Source organism: Pseudochaenichthys georgianus, chromosome 9 (assembly GCF_902827115.2).
Source record: "Pseudochaenichthys georgianus chromosome 9, fPseGeo1.2, whole genome shotgun sequence".
Classification (NCBI taxonomy): domain Eukaryota; kingdom Metazoa; phylum Chordata; class Actinopteri; order Perciformes; family Channichthyidae; genus Pseudochaenichthys; species Pseudochaenichthys georgianus.
In genome coordinates, this window is record NC_047511.1 from 17,834,173 (window position 1) to 17,851,020 (window position 16,848).

The following is a 16,848-nucleotide window of genomic DNA, read 5'->3' on the forward strand; positions in this document are numbered from 1 at the left end:
ACCCCACATGTCATATTTGTCAACTCAGATGTGTATTTGCCTATAGAAACAAAGTTGTTTCTGTCCTTTAAGTAGGATTCAAACCCATTTAGAACTGTTTCCGAAAGTTCCACCCAGTTTTCCAGTCGGTCTAGTACAGGGGTACTCAAATACAAATCTTAAAGGTTAATGTTTTAATAAGACAAAGGTCCGTTTAGTACGGTCATTCAAACTTTTAAACAATTGCAACAAGATTCTTAACACGAGGTTGCAAAAACAAAAATAATCTGTATGCAGCAGTTGTCATTGTTATTGTGTCTGTGCTTGATCCCTCAGAGTCGCAGAGCTGCAGAGTTATGAATAAAGGCAGCTGCACCCACTTTCATTCAGCATTCCCATTACTGCTTTATAAATGTCTTGCCCCCTTGTGTGTCTACTAGGGGTGTAACGGTACACGTACCCGTACCGAAATTATTCGGTACGGGCCCTTCGGTTCGGTACACGTGTGTACCGAAGTGTACCGAACGAATATAACGTTAAACGTAAAAAATTGAGAACGTGAACAACTTCTTGGAAGTAATCTCAGGTGCTGCGTCGCAGCATTCAGAGTAATTTGCTCCCATTGGGCTCATCGCGTCATAGAGCGAGCAAGTCATTTCATTGGATGAGAGGGCATGCTATGAGAGCTGGTCAGAGGGATTTAGTCAGTAATTTGAGGAACTGTCGAAAATTAATGGCGAACGCAGATAAAGTTGAGCTCGAAAATCCTCCAGCATCATTGAAGTCTCCGGTTTGGGAACATTTTGGTTTCGCAGTTACATACAAGGATAACGGACAAAGACAGGTGGACCAAACCAAAGCTGTTTGTCGGCATTGTTCAACTAAAATTGGTTATGCGGCTGGCAATACATCAAACTTGCACACTCTTGAAAAGGCATCACCCGAACGTGAATATCACCGGTACCAAAAGAAAAAAGACTGAAGTGCAAACCCAACTCCCGCTAGCATTTGAGCCTCCACCACTCGCAAAAACTTCAGACCGAGCCAAAGCTATTACAAACGCCAAATATCCTTATGTTGCCATGTTAGCAAAGCGCTACCTGGCTGTATCTGCTACCTCTGTCCCTAGCGAGAGGGTTTTCTCCACAGCAGGAGACATTGCTAGTGCCAGCAGATCTGCCCTTTCGGCAAGCAATGTGGACAAGTTCATCTTTCTTTAAACAACATGAAAATACAATGACAAGCAAGTCATAATGTCAAACTGGCTGCTTAGGTACTAGTACAGTACAGTTCAAATACAGATAATTTCAGTTCATCGAAATGCTGCACCTTAATGTTCATTTGATTATATTTTGTATTTATTTGAGTGAATATTCACAGTTTAATAATAATTAAAAACCCAAAACTAATAATTTATGTTTTGTGAGTACTTGTACAGTAAAGTTCAAATATAGATTATTTCAGTTCATCGAAATGCTGCACCTTAATGTTTATTTTATTATATTTATTTGAGTGAATACATTATTCACAGTTTAATAATAATAAAAAAATATATATATATATGTTTTGTTTTGTGAAAAAAAATTCTGCTGTACCGAACCGAACCGTGACCAAAAAACCGAGGTACGTACCGAACCGAAATGTTTGTGAACCGTTACACCCCTAGTGTCTACTGAGGTTCGTCAGGCCCAACACATCTTCAACAAACTCCCCCTTTGCCTCATCATAAAAACTCACAAACACCAGCAACTGAGCATTGTCAGTGGTGTCAGTGGACTCATCCACAGCTAAGGAAATGCATTGTGCATTTTTTATTCCATCACAAAGCTGATTAATCAAATCACCAGCCAGTATTTATGTTCTTGCTGTGGAATCTGAGAGGGGGATTTGCTTGATTTGACCTGTTATTTCCTCTTTTTGTTTGCCTTCAAACATGGTCTCCATCACTTCAGTCATGCATTATTTTATACTTCAGTTATTATTCAGTGGAATGCCATTAACTACTGGCCTAGTTAAATCAAAGTGGTTACTTTTTTTTGGCTGGGCAGTGTAGTTTTACACACCATCTTATTTGACTTTCTCAGGACTTAAAACTGTTTTTTGGGGGCAGACGGACCCCCACAAAGAAAACAATATATTTACACACGTAAGGTCATCATCTTAACCGTTTTGTATGCTCATCCGTGAGCAGAGCATCAAGTTGACATGTCTATTACAGCTGAATGCGGCGATTACCATTTTGTTCAGCAAAACGCCTCACAAAATTAGTAAGATCCAAAGCTTTAGTGCGTTTTGATTCAATGCTGAGTACATCCAAACTTGACAGTCTCTTCTCTGTCATTGTAGACCGCAAATACCTCATTCCTTCAGTACTTGGGTCCGAATCAATGTCTCGTTTTGCGCCGTACCGTTCAAATTAAATCACCGCCAATCATATGTCCACGCTCGCGCCAGGGCCGGGGGAGGGGTTACAAGACGTGCGTCTTGTGCTGCATTCACTTGCACTCGGACATTAGAGACGTTCTCTCATAAATGTCCGATGAGCCACAACTTTTCTTTCAAAACAAAGCTGCCAACTGGGGTGGCAAGGCCTATTTTTAGGGTGGCAGTTGCCACCCCATGCCACCCGGGCTCCCGGTAGGTGAAACTAGGCTACTAGCTACAGTACAGATGCAACTAGATGAGCTGTTAACTCTCGCTCTGACTTTTTTTTTTTTAAACACGCACGCATTTTTCCCACCCGCATTCCGCGAAGACCCGCCCAACTGTGCCTCTGATTCGCAGACTGTTGGTGGGGGGGAAAAAACGCTGACGGGATGCTGAATGTGATTGGACCAATGCGTTGACAGACACACACAGACAGACAGACAGAGCGCTGTTTGCAGTGGACATAGCGGAGTATTTTGACTCCTTGCGTTGTCTCAAAGATAACACAGATAATACAGATAATACATATGAAAAGCATAATTTGCTCAGAGTCCATAGACCAGGGGTAACCAACAGGTCGATCGCGATCGACTGGTCGATCTTCAAAGCCTTCACTGTCGATCCCTAGCATTTAAAAAAATATATAATAATATTTTCCAAAAAAAAAATATTTTCCAAAGAAAAAAAGTTCATGCTCTGGTTGGTTGTTTAAACAAACGTTTTAGACCTAGCTCTGGTTTGTCGATTTGAATCATGCACAGGTCATTTTACAAACTCCAATTGGTTATTAGATATGTTGACGTCTATGAATTGCTGCATGCAATTGTGGGTGGGGTTAAAAATCGTATCTTAACGGTCATCTTGAGGAGTAACTTAAACTGTACCAAGTTCTGCTAATCTTTAACCAACATCGATATGGCTGAGGGTTCGGCGAAAAAGAAATCAAAAACGTATTATTTCCACCCGGAATGGGAGCATGAATTTCTTTTCACATCAGCGAAAGAGAAGACTATATGCCTCATATGCCAACAGGCGGTAGCCTTGGCGAAACGGGGCAACCTGGAGCGCCATCATGCGAGCACCCATGGTAAATTCAAAGACTCATATCCACTCAACAGCGCACTAAGAACCAAAAGAATTGATGAACTTGAAAGAGGACTAAAAGCACAGCAGTCGCTTTTCATCGCGCCTACAGCAAAGAGCAATGCAGCTACAGAAACATCCCTCCGGATTAGCCATATTTTGGCTCAGCACAAAAAACCATTTACGGATGGTGAGATGATTAAAGAAGCAATGAGCGCCACAGCTGACGTCCTTGTTTGTGGATTTCAAAAATAAAGAGGACATAAAAGCGAGGATAAAAAGTGTACCACTTGGTGCACCTACTGTAGCCAGAAGAGTCCAGTCATTGTCCGAAGATGTATCCCAGCAAGTATTAAAAGACTTGTCTCTCTCGGAATACTTTTCAATTCAATTTGACGAGTCTACCGATGCCACAGACACAGCCCAGCTAGGTGTGTTTGTCCGGATGGTTTTCACGGATTTTACTGTCAAGGAGGCCTTTCTTGCCCTTATCCCATTGAAAGAAAGAACCAGGGGTGAGGATGTGTACAAGGCATTCAAGGACTATGTTTGTGAGTACAAGATTCCCATTCATAAAATAGTGTCCTTCACAACCGATGGGGCACCAGCGATGCTCGGTGTTCGTTCAGGATTTGTTGCGCTGTGCAGAAAATACCCAGACTTTCCACCATTTGTAAACTATCACTGTGTGATACATCAACAGGCATTGGCAGCTAAAGCAATTGACATGTCACATGTAATGAATGTTGTTGTTAAGATTGTCAACTCAATTCGCGCAAAAGCACTCCAGCAGCGGCTATTTAAGTCTTTATTGGATGAGCTCGACTCTGTGTATGGAGATTTGATCCTTCACGCAGATGTACGGTGGCTCAGTCGGGGCAAGGTGCTCCAGCGTTTTCTGGATTTGCTGCCAGAGATCATCAGTTTTCTGAAGTCGAGGAACGAGGAGTATGAGCAGCTGTCCGATGATACTTGGTTATTGGACTTGGGGTTCCTTACCGATCTGACTGCAAAACTCAATGACCTTAACCGAGAATTGCAAGGGAAAGGCCGAGAGCTTGGTCACATGATTAGCGCAGTGGAGGCATTCAAAGTGAAGCTCAGTTTGTGGACCACTCAGTTAAGACATGCGAGGCTGACACACTTCCCAAATCTTGAAAAGGTGTCACAAAACCTCACAGACAAAACTGCTTTCCATCCTGAACAATTCTGCGCCCATTTGAACAAACTGACATCAGAATTTGGTGCTCGATTTGCAGTGTTGGGACTAACGCGTTACTTTAACGCGTTAGTCCCAACACTGCAAATCGAGTTACTGTAACGCCGTTATTTTTGGCAGTAACTAGTACTCTAACGCATTACTTTTTAAATTCAGTAACTCAGTTACCGTTACTACATAGTGCGTTACTCCGTTACTGCGTTCGTTTTTTTATATAGTCAACAGCCAGGTGAACAGAGATGAGAACTGTACTTAAGTACAGTACTTGAGTAAATGTACTTAAATACTTTCTGTGTCACATGCGGAGACGGGCTGTGGGCGTGTTTGTGTTGTTTACTAACAAGACTATCATGGCGGCGGCGGAGCTCAAGTCTAGTTTCTCCACCTGGAGATATTCTCACTATTTCACTATTGTCGAGCACAAAGAAAAGAACGTTTTAGTTAAATGTAAGTTGTGTCCTGGCGGGTCAAAGAGCCTATCTACTGCCCAAACCAGTCATTCAAATCTCTTAAAACATCTGCAAACACAACATGCTGGGACGAAGCTAGTAGCTAAGACCACAGAGACTCAGCCGACGCCACTCCACCTCCACCTAAGCAACAGCGGCTGGATTTTAACCAAGGGACTGCTAGCCAGGGAAAAGTCGATAAAGCCATTGCACGGTATGTTGTAGAACACATGCAGGCTATTGCTACAGTGGAGTCACCCGCTTTCAGGGAGCTAGTTAGCATGATAGCATGTCCGGGCGGCACACGGCATATGAAACGGAAAACTTTTTCCAACTACCTGGAGAATATACAAAAATGTAAAGCCAGCTAATATCGATGCTATCCAGATTGCATGTCAAGTTGATCAACAGATTGTATTATTCTCCAATGCAATAACAGTACTGAAATGAAGGCTATAAGGGCATTAATATAATGGGAGCCCTTTTTTTAAGTAACTAAAACGTTACTTTTCACAGTAACGCATTACTTTTTGGTGTAAGTAATCAGTAAAGTAACTGAGTTACTTTTGAAATGAAGTAACTAGTAATGGTAACTAGTTACTGGTTTTCAGTAACTAGCACAACACTGTCGATTTGTAGAGCTACAAGACATGGGGCAAGTAGTTGGTTTTGTATCAAACCCTTTCCTCAGCGTTGACATTGAACAGCTGTCAGCTAAAATGCAGGAGGTGTTTACATTACCAATGGGTGTTGACATGGAGATCATTGAAATGCAAAGCGACATTGAATTGAAGGCCAGAGCAAGAGATCAGGACTTTTGGTCACTCGTGAGAGAGAGAGGTATCCACTGATTGTGTCATGTGCGCTTAAACTGAAGGCCTACCTTGGCTCCACATACTTATGTGAAACGGCCTTTTCACAAATGAAAATAATTAAATCCAAGTATAGAACTCGTATGACTGACGCACATATTACTGACTGCCTCCGGCTGGCAATCACTAACTATCAGCCAGATTACAAAAGGCTTACAGATAATGTGCAGTCACAACAGTCTCATTAAAGGCAGGCTGATAGAGCAACTTGAGCATTGAAAATATATTGTGCATTGAACAGAGAAACTTAATATGGATTACATTGAACTGGGCTAATATCTGTACATGTGAATACTACTAATTGAACTGAGAAACTAAATATAGTGCATTGAACAGATACTGTAAATATTAATAGTTTGTATTGAACAGATAACTGTGCATAACTGTGTCTTTCTTTGTGTGCATCTTTACACGTACATTGAGCCTGTTGTAACATAAATTGATTGCAAAAATAAATATGACGATGAATAGTCTTACTCCAAAGTGTTTTTTTTGGAAGATATCGGATTGGTAGATCTCGGTTTACATTTTGGAATAAAAAGTGATCTTGGGTTTGAAAAGGTTGGTTACCACTGCCATAGACAGTTGTGGTTCGGTCCGGATTCAGACCGGAGTCCGGACTTTGAGGATGCCTGGTCTAGTAATATGTTGTGGTCAACAGTGTCAAACGCAGCACTGACATCTAATAATACTAACAATGAAGTTCTGCCACTGTCTGTGTTTAAGTGGGTGTCATTGAAGACCTTTACAAGAGCAGTCTCAGTGCTGTGGTTTGGACGAAAGCCTGACTGGAACACATCTCAGCTATTTAAATGCAAGAAATTACTGAACTGTTGAAAGACTACTTTTTCAATGATTTTACCTAGAAATGGGAGGTTTGATATGGGCCTGTAATTGTTCATTACTGAAGCGTCTAGATTATGCTTTTTTAAGAGCGGTTTAATGACTACAATTTTCAGGGCCTGTGGAAAAACACCTGAGTGAAGAGACTTGTTTACTATATGAAGTAGATCTGAGGCCATGCAAGGCAAAACATCTTTGAAAAATCCTGTTGGAATAATATCAAGGCAACAGGAGGAGGATTTCAGAAGTTGTATAATGTCCTCTAGGTTTTTATCATTAATCTGATGGAATTGTGTCATGGTGTTTGACTTGATGTTAAGTGGACACAGAGACAACACATTTGCTGTTCCTGATGCAGAGGCACTGACTGCTTGTCTGATTTTCTGAATGTTGTCAGTGAAAAAGGAGGCAAAATCATTGCACGCCCTGGTGGATAGAAATTCAGAGGCTACTGACACTGGGGGGTTAGTTAGTCTGTCGACGGTAGCAAACAAGGCACGTGCGTTGTTTTTGTTTTTGGTAATGATGTCAGAGAAGAACGATTGTCGTGCGTTTTTCAATTCCAAATTATAAAGGCCAAGTCTCTCTTTATAAATGTCAAAGTGAACCTGGAGATTTGTTTTTCGCCACCTGCGTTCAGCTTTTCGACATTCTCTTTTTTCTGTTTTCACGGTCATGGCCTTTCTCCATGGAGATATTTTCTTGCCAGACACTTCCTTTACCTTAATTGGAGCAATGGCATCTATAACATTTTTAATTTTTGAATTAAAATGATCTACTAGCTCATTTACTGAGGTGTTAGCAGGGGCAAGTGTGGTAGAAAAATTCTGAGTAAACATTTCCCTAGTATTTTCAGTTAAATATCGCTTTGTGGTTAGTATTTGGGTAGTCTATAGATATTTAGGAATAGAGCTCGAGAGGAGCATTTCAGCTGAAGGGCCACATATTCAAAAGAAGCAAAGTTCCCATAAGATGTCTTCCTGCATTGAAGGGACTCATTGAACAGAATAGCAACTCCACCCCCTTTCTTATGCATTCTTTCCTGACTCATAAAACTAAAGTTGGGAAGGGTTGATTCGATAAGAACAGCTGCACTGTTATTTTGTTCAATCCAAGTTTCTGTTAAAAACATAAAATCGAGATTGTGCTCAGTGATAAAATCATTGATTAAAAATGTTTTTCCTGCCAAAGACCTGACATTTAATAAAGCTAGTTTAAGTTTGTTAAACACACTATCAGTCATGTTTTTTGTAACAAGCTGTGGCTGACATGGAATCACTGCTAAATTAGGTAAACTCACACAAACGTTTGGGCGCTTCCTGTTTCTAAGATGATTCACCGCTCTTAATCTATTACCTATCAACACAGATATCGGCAAAGCTACTGGCAGGCAGGGCCCCGGCATGTCCTGGAAAGAGTTGAGAGTGCCATACGCCCTTGAGCCTGGACCCAGCACATATCAGTAAGAGTTTGTTGTGTTTTGTACACACACATTCTTATCAGGCTTCGGAGACTGCAGATGCTTTCTTGAAGGGAGGGGAGGTGGTTGACGTAGGCACGGTGATGGAGACGGGGGAGATGGTGCGGGAGATCAAGGATTTTCGCGTATTTCTATAGTTAATTATAGACAATCAAAAGTAAATTGAAGCCTATCTGATACTTTTGTCGCACGTGTGACCGGTGTCTGTCTACGTTGTGTATGTTTCTCAAAGAGGAAGGCAGACAACTTCTTTCTTTCTTTTGGTACTCGACCATATCATCTGTAGCATACAATCATAGAACACAACAGCTGCATCAGCGAACATGAACTGCAGCTTCAGCTCTTTCAACATCCGATATTGCAGGAAAGAAACGCATAACACAACGTTTACAATATTAAAGGACGTTAATAAAATGACAGCCTACCTGTAGCATACAATCAGAGAACACTGAATGTAAAATAAATTAATATAAACGTGTACAATAAGGAAATAATCAGTCGGAAGTCGCAACGGTTCATATAAAAAATAAACGTGGATTTGCGTAAAAAACTAGTTTTTCAAGGTTCGGGTGTTTAGTTAGTAAACAAAGTCTTGGCTTTCAGAATATGAAACGTTTATTTCCAAAATCACACCATAAATACATTTTTGAAGCTTGTAAAGGGAAGATGACAGGCACCTCTCACTCGCAGGTCTCAAGGTTGGCAAGTATGTGGACCACACCCACCTTTTATTTTGAAAAACGGGGTGACATACTGTCTGCAATGATGTATTTGGGTTTAGATATGTTAGTGGAGAAATGTAACATATTATTTCTTTAAAAAGTATAAAAACTTCCCTAAAATATACTTTATTCTATTTTTTGAATTCAAGTTTGAATCAATAACGAATGGATAATACATACAATATTTGATACATTTTATCTTTCATTAGTATCTCAGGATTACAGGAGTTCAATGTTGTATTGATAACTGCAGTATATATTCCACCTAGGGCTGAACGATATATCGTGTCATGGCGATAACTGCGATATGCCCATGCGTGATATTCACATCGCAGGGATTTGCGATTTTATTAATTTTTTGTATACATTTTTTTTTAGGACGTGCGATATTAAGTAGGTAAATTAACTCAAACACGTCATGTTACAATCATTTTTGCTGCTTGCTACAAAAGGAAAACTTGCGCGGCTCTGGGGTACTTGAGTGAGTGACGTGCAGGCTCTGCATGCACAGCAAACCACCAATCACAATCATTCTTGATCAGATCACAGCAGGCCCCGCCCCGCTATAGCGGACCATCAAAACACCGGTAAAAAATGAGCGAAGAACAGGAGGACAATACCGGCGAGAATGAAGATTTACTTCCAAAAAGAAAAGCAACATCTGCCATCTGGAACTATTTTGGATACAAAAAGGTTCTTCTCTTCTTCATTCACAGATGAACCCCCTTATTTGAGGGTAAGCAACATGCATTATCATGACATGTTAGATCATGACTTAAGGTATGATGAGTCAACCAGTAAAGATCCAGATGTCTGTGACTAAAATCCTTCATCCGGTTAAATATAGTTAAAAAAAACGCAATATATATCGCAGGGGAAAAAAATATATATCGCAATGTCAGTTTTTTTCAATATCGTGCAGCCCTAATTCCACCAGATGCCAATGCTAGCGCGGCGCTAAGTCAGCTACATGATGCTATTAGCAGTCAACAAAGCATGTATCCTGAGGCTGTCACAGTGAGGCTGTCCACATCATTGCGGGGGACTTTAACCATGCCAACTTAAAGGTAGTGCTTCCCAGACTCTACCAGCATGTTAAATATGCCACGAGGGGGGATAACACACTGGACAAGGTCTACACGAATATTAAGAGGGGCTACAGAGCTAAAGCGCTAGTGCACCTAGGCCAGTCAGATCATGTGTCCCTTCTCCTAATTCCGGCCTACTCCCCCATCAGGAAAAGTGTTTCCACCACGATAAAGACATTTAAAACCTGGCCTTTAGATGCCACTCCACAGCTGCAAGACTGTTTTGAGAACACCGACTGGGTTTTTTCCGAACATGAAGACCTGGAACAGTACACATCAGCAGTCCTGGGATACATCAGGCACTGTTCAGACTCCGTCACTGTGGATAAGCGCATCCGGGTTCATCCCAACAAGAAGCCGTGGATGACTGGAGAGGTGCAGCACCTGGTCAGGGAGAGGGACATCACCTTCAGGACTGGTGAGAGGGAGCTGTACAGCACTGCCAGAGACGACCTGAAGCGGGGGATCAAGCGGGCCAAGACGGACTACAAGGGGAAGATTGAGGACTGCTTCCGGGTCAACGACTCCAGGTGGGTGTGGCAGGGGGTCCAGCTACAAACCCAGCCCCCCCTCGGCCGACAGGGGTGACCCTCAGCTGGCGGAGGAGCTGAACTCCTTCTACGCCCACTATGAGACGGGGCTATCGGAAGCAGCCACACCATTACACCCACCTGCCCTCAGCAGCCTCATCCTCACGGAGCACGAGGTGAGATGCACACTGAAGGCAGTAAACCCGAGAGAAGCAGCGGGGCCCGACGGAGTCTCGGGACGGGTGCTGAGAGACTGCGCTGACCAGCTGGCAGGGATCTTCACCAAGATCTTCAACCAGTCCCTGTCCCAGGCCATCGTCCCATCCTGCCTGAAAACATCCACAATCATCCCGGTGCCGAAAAAGAACAACATCGGCTGCCTAAATGACTACCGTCCAGTGGTACTCACCTCTACCCCCGCTAACGTTTTTGAGAAGGTGGTCCGTCCCCACATCATCTCATCCCTCCTTCCCGGTCTGGACCCCCACCAGTTCGCCTACAGGGCCAACAGGTCCACGGAGGACGCCATCGCCACAGCTCTCCACTCTACCCTGTCTCACCTGGAGAGTAGGGGGAGCTACGCACGGATGCTCTTCGTGGACTTCAGCTCGGCATTTAATACCATCCTCCATGACAGACTGGTGACCAAGCTATCAGTCCTGGGAGTATCCCATTCCTTGTGTCTATGGATTAAGGACTTCCTGTCTGATCGCCCCCAGAGAGTGAGGGTAGGCACCCACACCTCCACGTCTCTCAGTCTCAGCACCGGGTCACCACAGGGCTGCGTACTGAGCCCCCTACGCCCTCTACACCTATGATCTCGTCCCCACCCACACCAGCAACTCCATCATAAAGTTTGCTGATGATACCACCATGGTGGGCTGCATCTCAGGGGGTGACGAGACCGCGTACATGGACGAGGTGGAGCAACTGTTAGCGTTGTGCAAAGTAAACAACCTGCAGCTGAACAAGCTGAAAACCCAGGAAATGATCCTTGACTTTAGGAGGAATAAGACCGACATGCAGCCCCTGTACATTGATGGAGGCTGTGTGGAGAGAGTCTCAGTGATCAAATTCCTGGGGGTCTTGTTGTTTTTATATTGTCTTGTTGTTTTTATAGTGTCTTGTTGTTGCGTGTTGGCACCTTGAGTTCATTGTAATTTTGTTGTACCTGTACAATGACAAATTAAAGATCTATCTATCTATTAAGAATGTTGGCTTTTTCAATTGAGAAAAAAGTCAGTCCCATAACAAGGGTTTTACATTTTTATAGAAAATGAATCAATAAAATGATAGCCCATCCTTGCATTTTATTTAACTCTGCTGATGTCACAGTGCAGCATGTGGCTCCAAGTTGACGATAATAAACTTAAACATAGCAGCTACTACTTCCAGGAAATTCATTCTCAAAATGGTTGCCTAACCAACATAATGTGAGATGAATTCAGCTTATTGTAATCTTCAGAGAGCATCTGACTCACAAACTCGTCATCCTCCACTGCTGCAGAAATGATAATCTGTTCAAATTCAACAAAGACACACTGTGTCCATATTTGACCTCCATTTTAAATGTTCCTGTTACTCAGCTGTGACAGCTTAAAAAAAAGTGGTAATGAATTTTTGTTTTAATGTTGTGTAAAGTCCCATAAGACATATATACGATTGATAGCAATGTGCAATCCAATGTCAAATTCCCTGCAAAAATGTAGGCAATCTAATAATTGTTTCAATCTTGTTAAACCCCGAGCCTGTTTTTCAGGTCTCAGGCTCGAAAATGACATTCCCAGAACAAATGACCATATCTTCCCTTCTAAAAGGGTTAAATTAATAATCTTTTTTCTCAAAGCAAGGTTACACCTGTGAGTTGGATGTAGAAGTGTCAGAATCAATATAGATGTTTCTATTTTAAAGTAAATTCAGATTGAACACAGTAAAAAAAAAATACTTATACTGAAAACCACCCTTGAATGATGGGATGGTAGACTAAAAGCTTTAGGAATCCAAACTACAACATATAATAAGTACCCTGTATCAAGATTGATGCAAAACAAGTGAAATTTGACCTTTTTAGAGAGATTTAGCACAAAAAAACACTTCTGGGGTCATTTGGGTGGATTTGACCTATCTCTGGCCCCCCTTGTTCGAATTTGCTGATTGACATCTCTTTCTAACCGTCAGAGCCAATGGAATCGAGGGGATTTCCCACATACTCCTTATTTGGTAATGTGTGTGTGTGTGTGTGTGTGAGACTGTCGCATAGCCAAGACCGGAAGCTGCGATAACTCTGGTGGCTACCATTAGCAGCTAACTTTTACTCTCCGATTTTTACATAAAAATGGAATTATGGATTATAAATTAACATTAACATTATCAACCTATGGATTAACCGATTAATCCGCGTTTTTCCTCGTTGTAATGCCATTGAACAAGTCTTTTGATCAGATTGACAGCTACGGTGAGAGGATCTCCCGTAAAAGCTACGTAAAGGTACGTGTTGTGATGTCTGAGTTTGCTTCCCCTGTCGCGAGTTCGGATCACTTAGTGATGATATATATACCTAAATAATCTGTCGAACCTCAGCTTTAATCGGATATATTGTATGTGCAGCTACGATAAGTAATAAGGGTATCTTTTATCTTGAGTTCTGTGCCAAAGTGCGTTAGCATTTTTCGCTCAGGGGTCATTTAGATGCTTCTTATGAGACTTGTGTTTTGTTTTGGTAAAAATGGTTTATATCGTCAGTTAGCTGAGATTATTCCTGTTAATCTGGTATAACACATTAATAGGTTCTTAAATATTAAGATCCCCTGACACCAGGGGCGCCGTAAGGGGGTGAAAGGTTAGGACGATTCTAAGGGCCCGTGACTGACAGGGGCCCCAAACATTTTTAGAACATTAAGAAAAAACGTTTTAAGTAACCTTTCATCAATCATCAATAATTAACTTAATATAACGTCATATTGATAATGTAGGCCTACTCACTAAACTTACGGTTCATTTAACTTATTTTCTTCCAAAAGTTAATTATCCAATGCATCAAACACCCCCCTCTATTTACATGTAATGGTTTTGTCCTGCCTTCAAACGCTGTGCGGCACCGGTCCTTTCTAGCAGAGAGTGAGAGCATGTGAGCAGGGATGCTAGTACTTACGTGCGTACGATGTTTCAATGACTAACAAAGTCAGGCTTTCAAGAAAGAAAAGAAAGGAGAGAAAGACAAGAAAGAGGGACTAAAGGGCGACAGTATGTCATCCAGTTTTTCAAAAGAAAAGGTGGGTGTGACCCATGAGTGGTGGAAATTAGTCTGTTAGCTAAGCGTAGTCCATTGTAAATAATAATTGTAATGTTTTGCTGACCTAAAGGTGGGGTAGGTAAGTTTGAGAAACCAGCTCGAGATACACTTTTTGTTATATTGCATGGAATGCTCTTAACATCCCGATAGCAATGAATATCTTAAGTGCTTTGACAAAAAATCCATAAAAAAATGTCATCTGTGGCTGTAAAAAGTACGACCAATCATTTTAGCCGGCCCGGCTAAAATAACTGGATGGCCTACCTGCCTGTCAGCCTTCCATCAGTGCACAAACTTATCTCATGCCCTCATTGGTCATGTGCGCATTTGTGTGTGTTGGAGGAGGGGCTCTGTAAGGAAGTGGCAGATTTTTTCCGGTTGTGTATTTTCAAATTCTAGCGCACTCGAGCTGGTTTCTCCAAAATTACTTACCCCACCTTTAAGTACTGTTAATATCTTCACAGAAAATTCAGAGGTTTTTCATTTCACTCTTCTTTTAGCTGACATTTAATAAATGCAGGTACATTTTTAGCAGCTATTCATACTAAACCAGTTGTCCCTCCCCCTGGTGCCAGGACCAACACATCCATCTCTAGGCTCCACAGCCCTGTCCCCCCATAAGGCTTTGCAGTCTTGCCATGCTGTCCATTGAAAGCCAGTTGCTAGAAAGCTGGACTTCAAGGACTTGATCAGTGACTTTGCCTGTAAGAAGGCTAGGCGCTGGGCTCTTGGTGAGTAAGGCTGAGCCAGGGCTCGTTATAACTGTTAAACGGCAAGGCTATGGTAACGATATTGGATCACTACACAGAAGATGCATGATGAGAAAAAGACTGAGAACAGGTAATAGGCTCTGATTGAGCACCACCATCAGGCCTTTTCATTTCCATTTCCGTTTTGTTGTCCGTTTACACTTTAATACTTCACTTTATTTTTATTTAAGAGGTCATGTATATTTAAGTTATATTTATTTAGATTTTTGAATGTTCCATTCAAAAATGTTTTTAAAAAGGCATGTACACCATAAAAGATGACTATTGAGGTCTAGGAATGTTAGTGTTATATAAAATAGTGAATTATACTGCAGTAGAATGTTGCACGTCTGCACAGTGTTATATGTTCACCGCTCAGTGTCAGTAAATATTGTGCAGTTAGTATTGGACTACAAGATAGATGCAAGCAGGGGTGGACTGGGACTACAAATCAGCCCGGGACTCTCCACCGGCCCACTTCGGTAGCGCCGGCCCACCGCAGACTTGTATTATCACTGGCCCCACCATTGTAACCACTGGCCCGGAGCATTCGTCCAAAAAGATAATCGACTAATAATGAAGAAAATTAACACATTTGTTGCAATAGTAATGTATGCACTAACTACATTACTAGCCTACTTGTACTACAACATTTGAATCATCAGTTCTCATTTTCCTCAATTGTTCATATTTGGTTTATTAAAATAATGATATTGTGGTCATTGTTAAAAAATGTCTGCTATTATGAGTATTATTATTTGTATAATGCACTTTCTGCCTTCCTGTCATTAGGAGTTAGACATGTAATGGCTATGTAATTGATTTGATTAGAGCCTTCATTATTCTAAACTGCTGGGACATTTCGCCAATACCTTTATATTGTCTACTCTTCACTTACTTGTCAGCATAGGTCGGCATTGATGTACAGAGCCGACAGAAGACCTTGTTTATATTGGCATCATATTGAGAGGTGCAGCCAGTGACGCGTCATAAAACCAGGAAGTAAGCTGCTGGTTCCCTCGACAAAAAGCAGTGGGATTTCTCCACAGGGTTTTGGAAAATAGCTGGAAATAAGGTCTATGGAAAACAAACCTGTTTGATAAATACACGTTTTGTTCAGCCGGATAATCTCCACATGTCTACCCTACTTTTACAATTTTCGAATCATAAATCTAATCGATAGATTATAAAAGGGTTTTAGGACGCGTCACTGCACCACTAGAAGCCAACTCCATCGATCAAGCTGGCTGAAACTTTCTCTCCCTCTTCTTCTCATACTCCCTGTCACTCTCCTTTAACTCCTCCGGTGACTTTCTTTTATTTGAAGATTGTTTTTTGCACGTCGCTTGACCGGTTACCGCTGGTATTAAAAACTTTTGGCGAATGGTTAGGTGGCGCGATAATCTGTAGTGAAGGAGCGCGCTCCCGCTCATGGGAGCCTGCTCGCGCTGCGCTCCGCAGCAAACAGCTGTTTGCTTTTCACCCAACAACGACAACCGACTCACGGAACGCTATGTTGTAGCGTTAATAAACGAAACAATTTAACTAAATTGCTAGTCAAGATACCAATACCACAGGAAAAACATTTTTAAAGCAATATTTTTAGTGGCCCAAGCGGGCAAGTGGAAAGTACGTTATGCTGGCCCAGGGTGTCTAGTGCTTCCGGGCCAGCGGGGCATTTAATGTCGAGCCCTGCCGGTTACCGGCCGGCCCACATCGTCCGACCGGCCCACTTCAGTACCGGCCCACCGGGATTCGTCCCGATGGCCAGTCCGCCCCTGGATGCAAGCCTGTACAGGTAGTTATTTAAAGCATAAATTAGTCGGTTGGGTTCTGGAGGTGTGGTTACAGCATTGTGCTTGGTTGGTGTGACCTGGGCCTGGTGGTGGGGCCCAATGTGATATCTTTTCATGGGGCCCAACATCCCTGGCGGTGCCCCTGCCTGAGACACAGTGTCGTGAAAAAAAAAAAGGACCCGCAGAGGGCGTCCTTGGGGCATAACAGGTGCTATTTTTGTATTTTATATATTTATTTTATAATAGTTTGTTGGACTTAAATTAAGGCTGGACAGCTTAAAACACATAATGGTAGATGTATTAATATTTAAAACTATAA

The 16,848-nt window shown here is 42.1% G+C and overlaps 1 protein-coding gene across 1 annotated transcript in view; it reads left to right on the forward strand.

Moving 5' to 3' along the window:
- LOC117452288 (flavin reductase (NADPH)-like) overlaps positions 1 to 16,848 on the forward strand; it is a 31,387-nt gene that overhangs the window by 9,534 nt on the left and 5,005 nt on the right. The window lies entirely within an intron of this gene.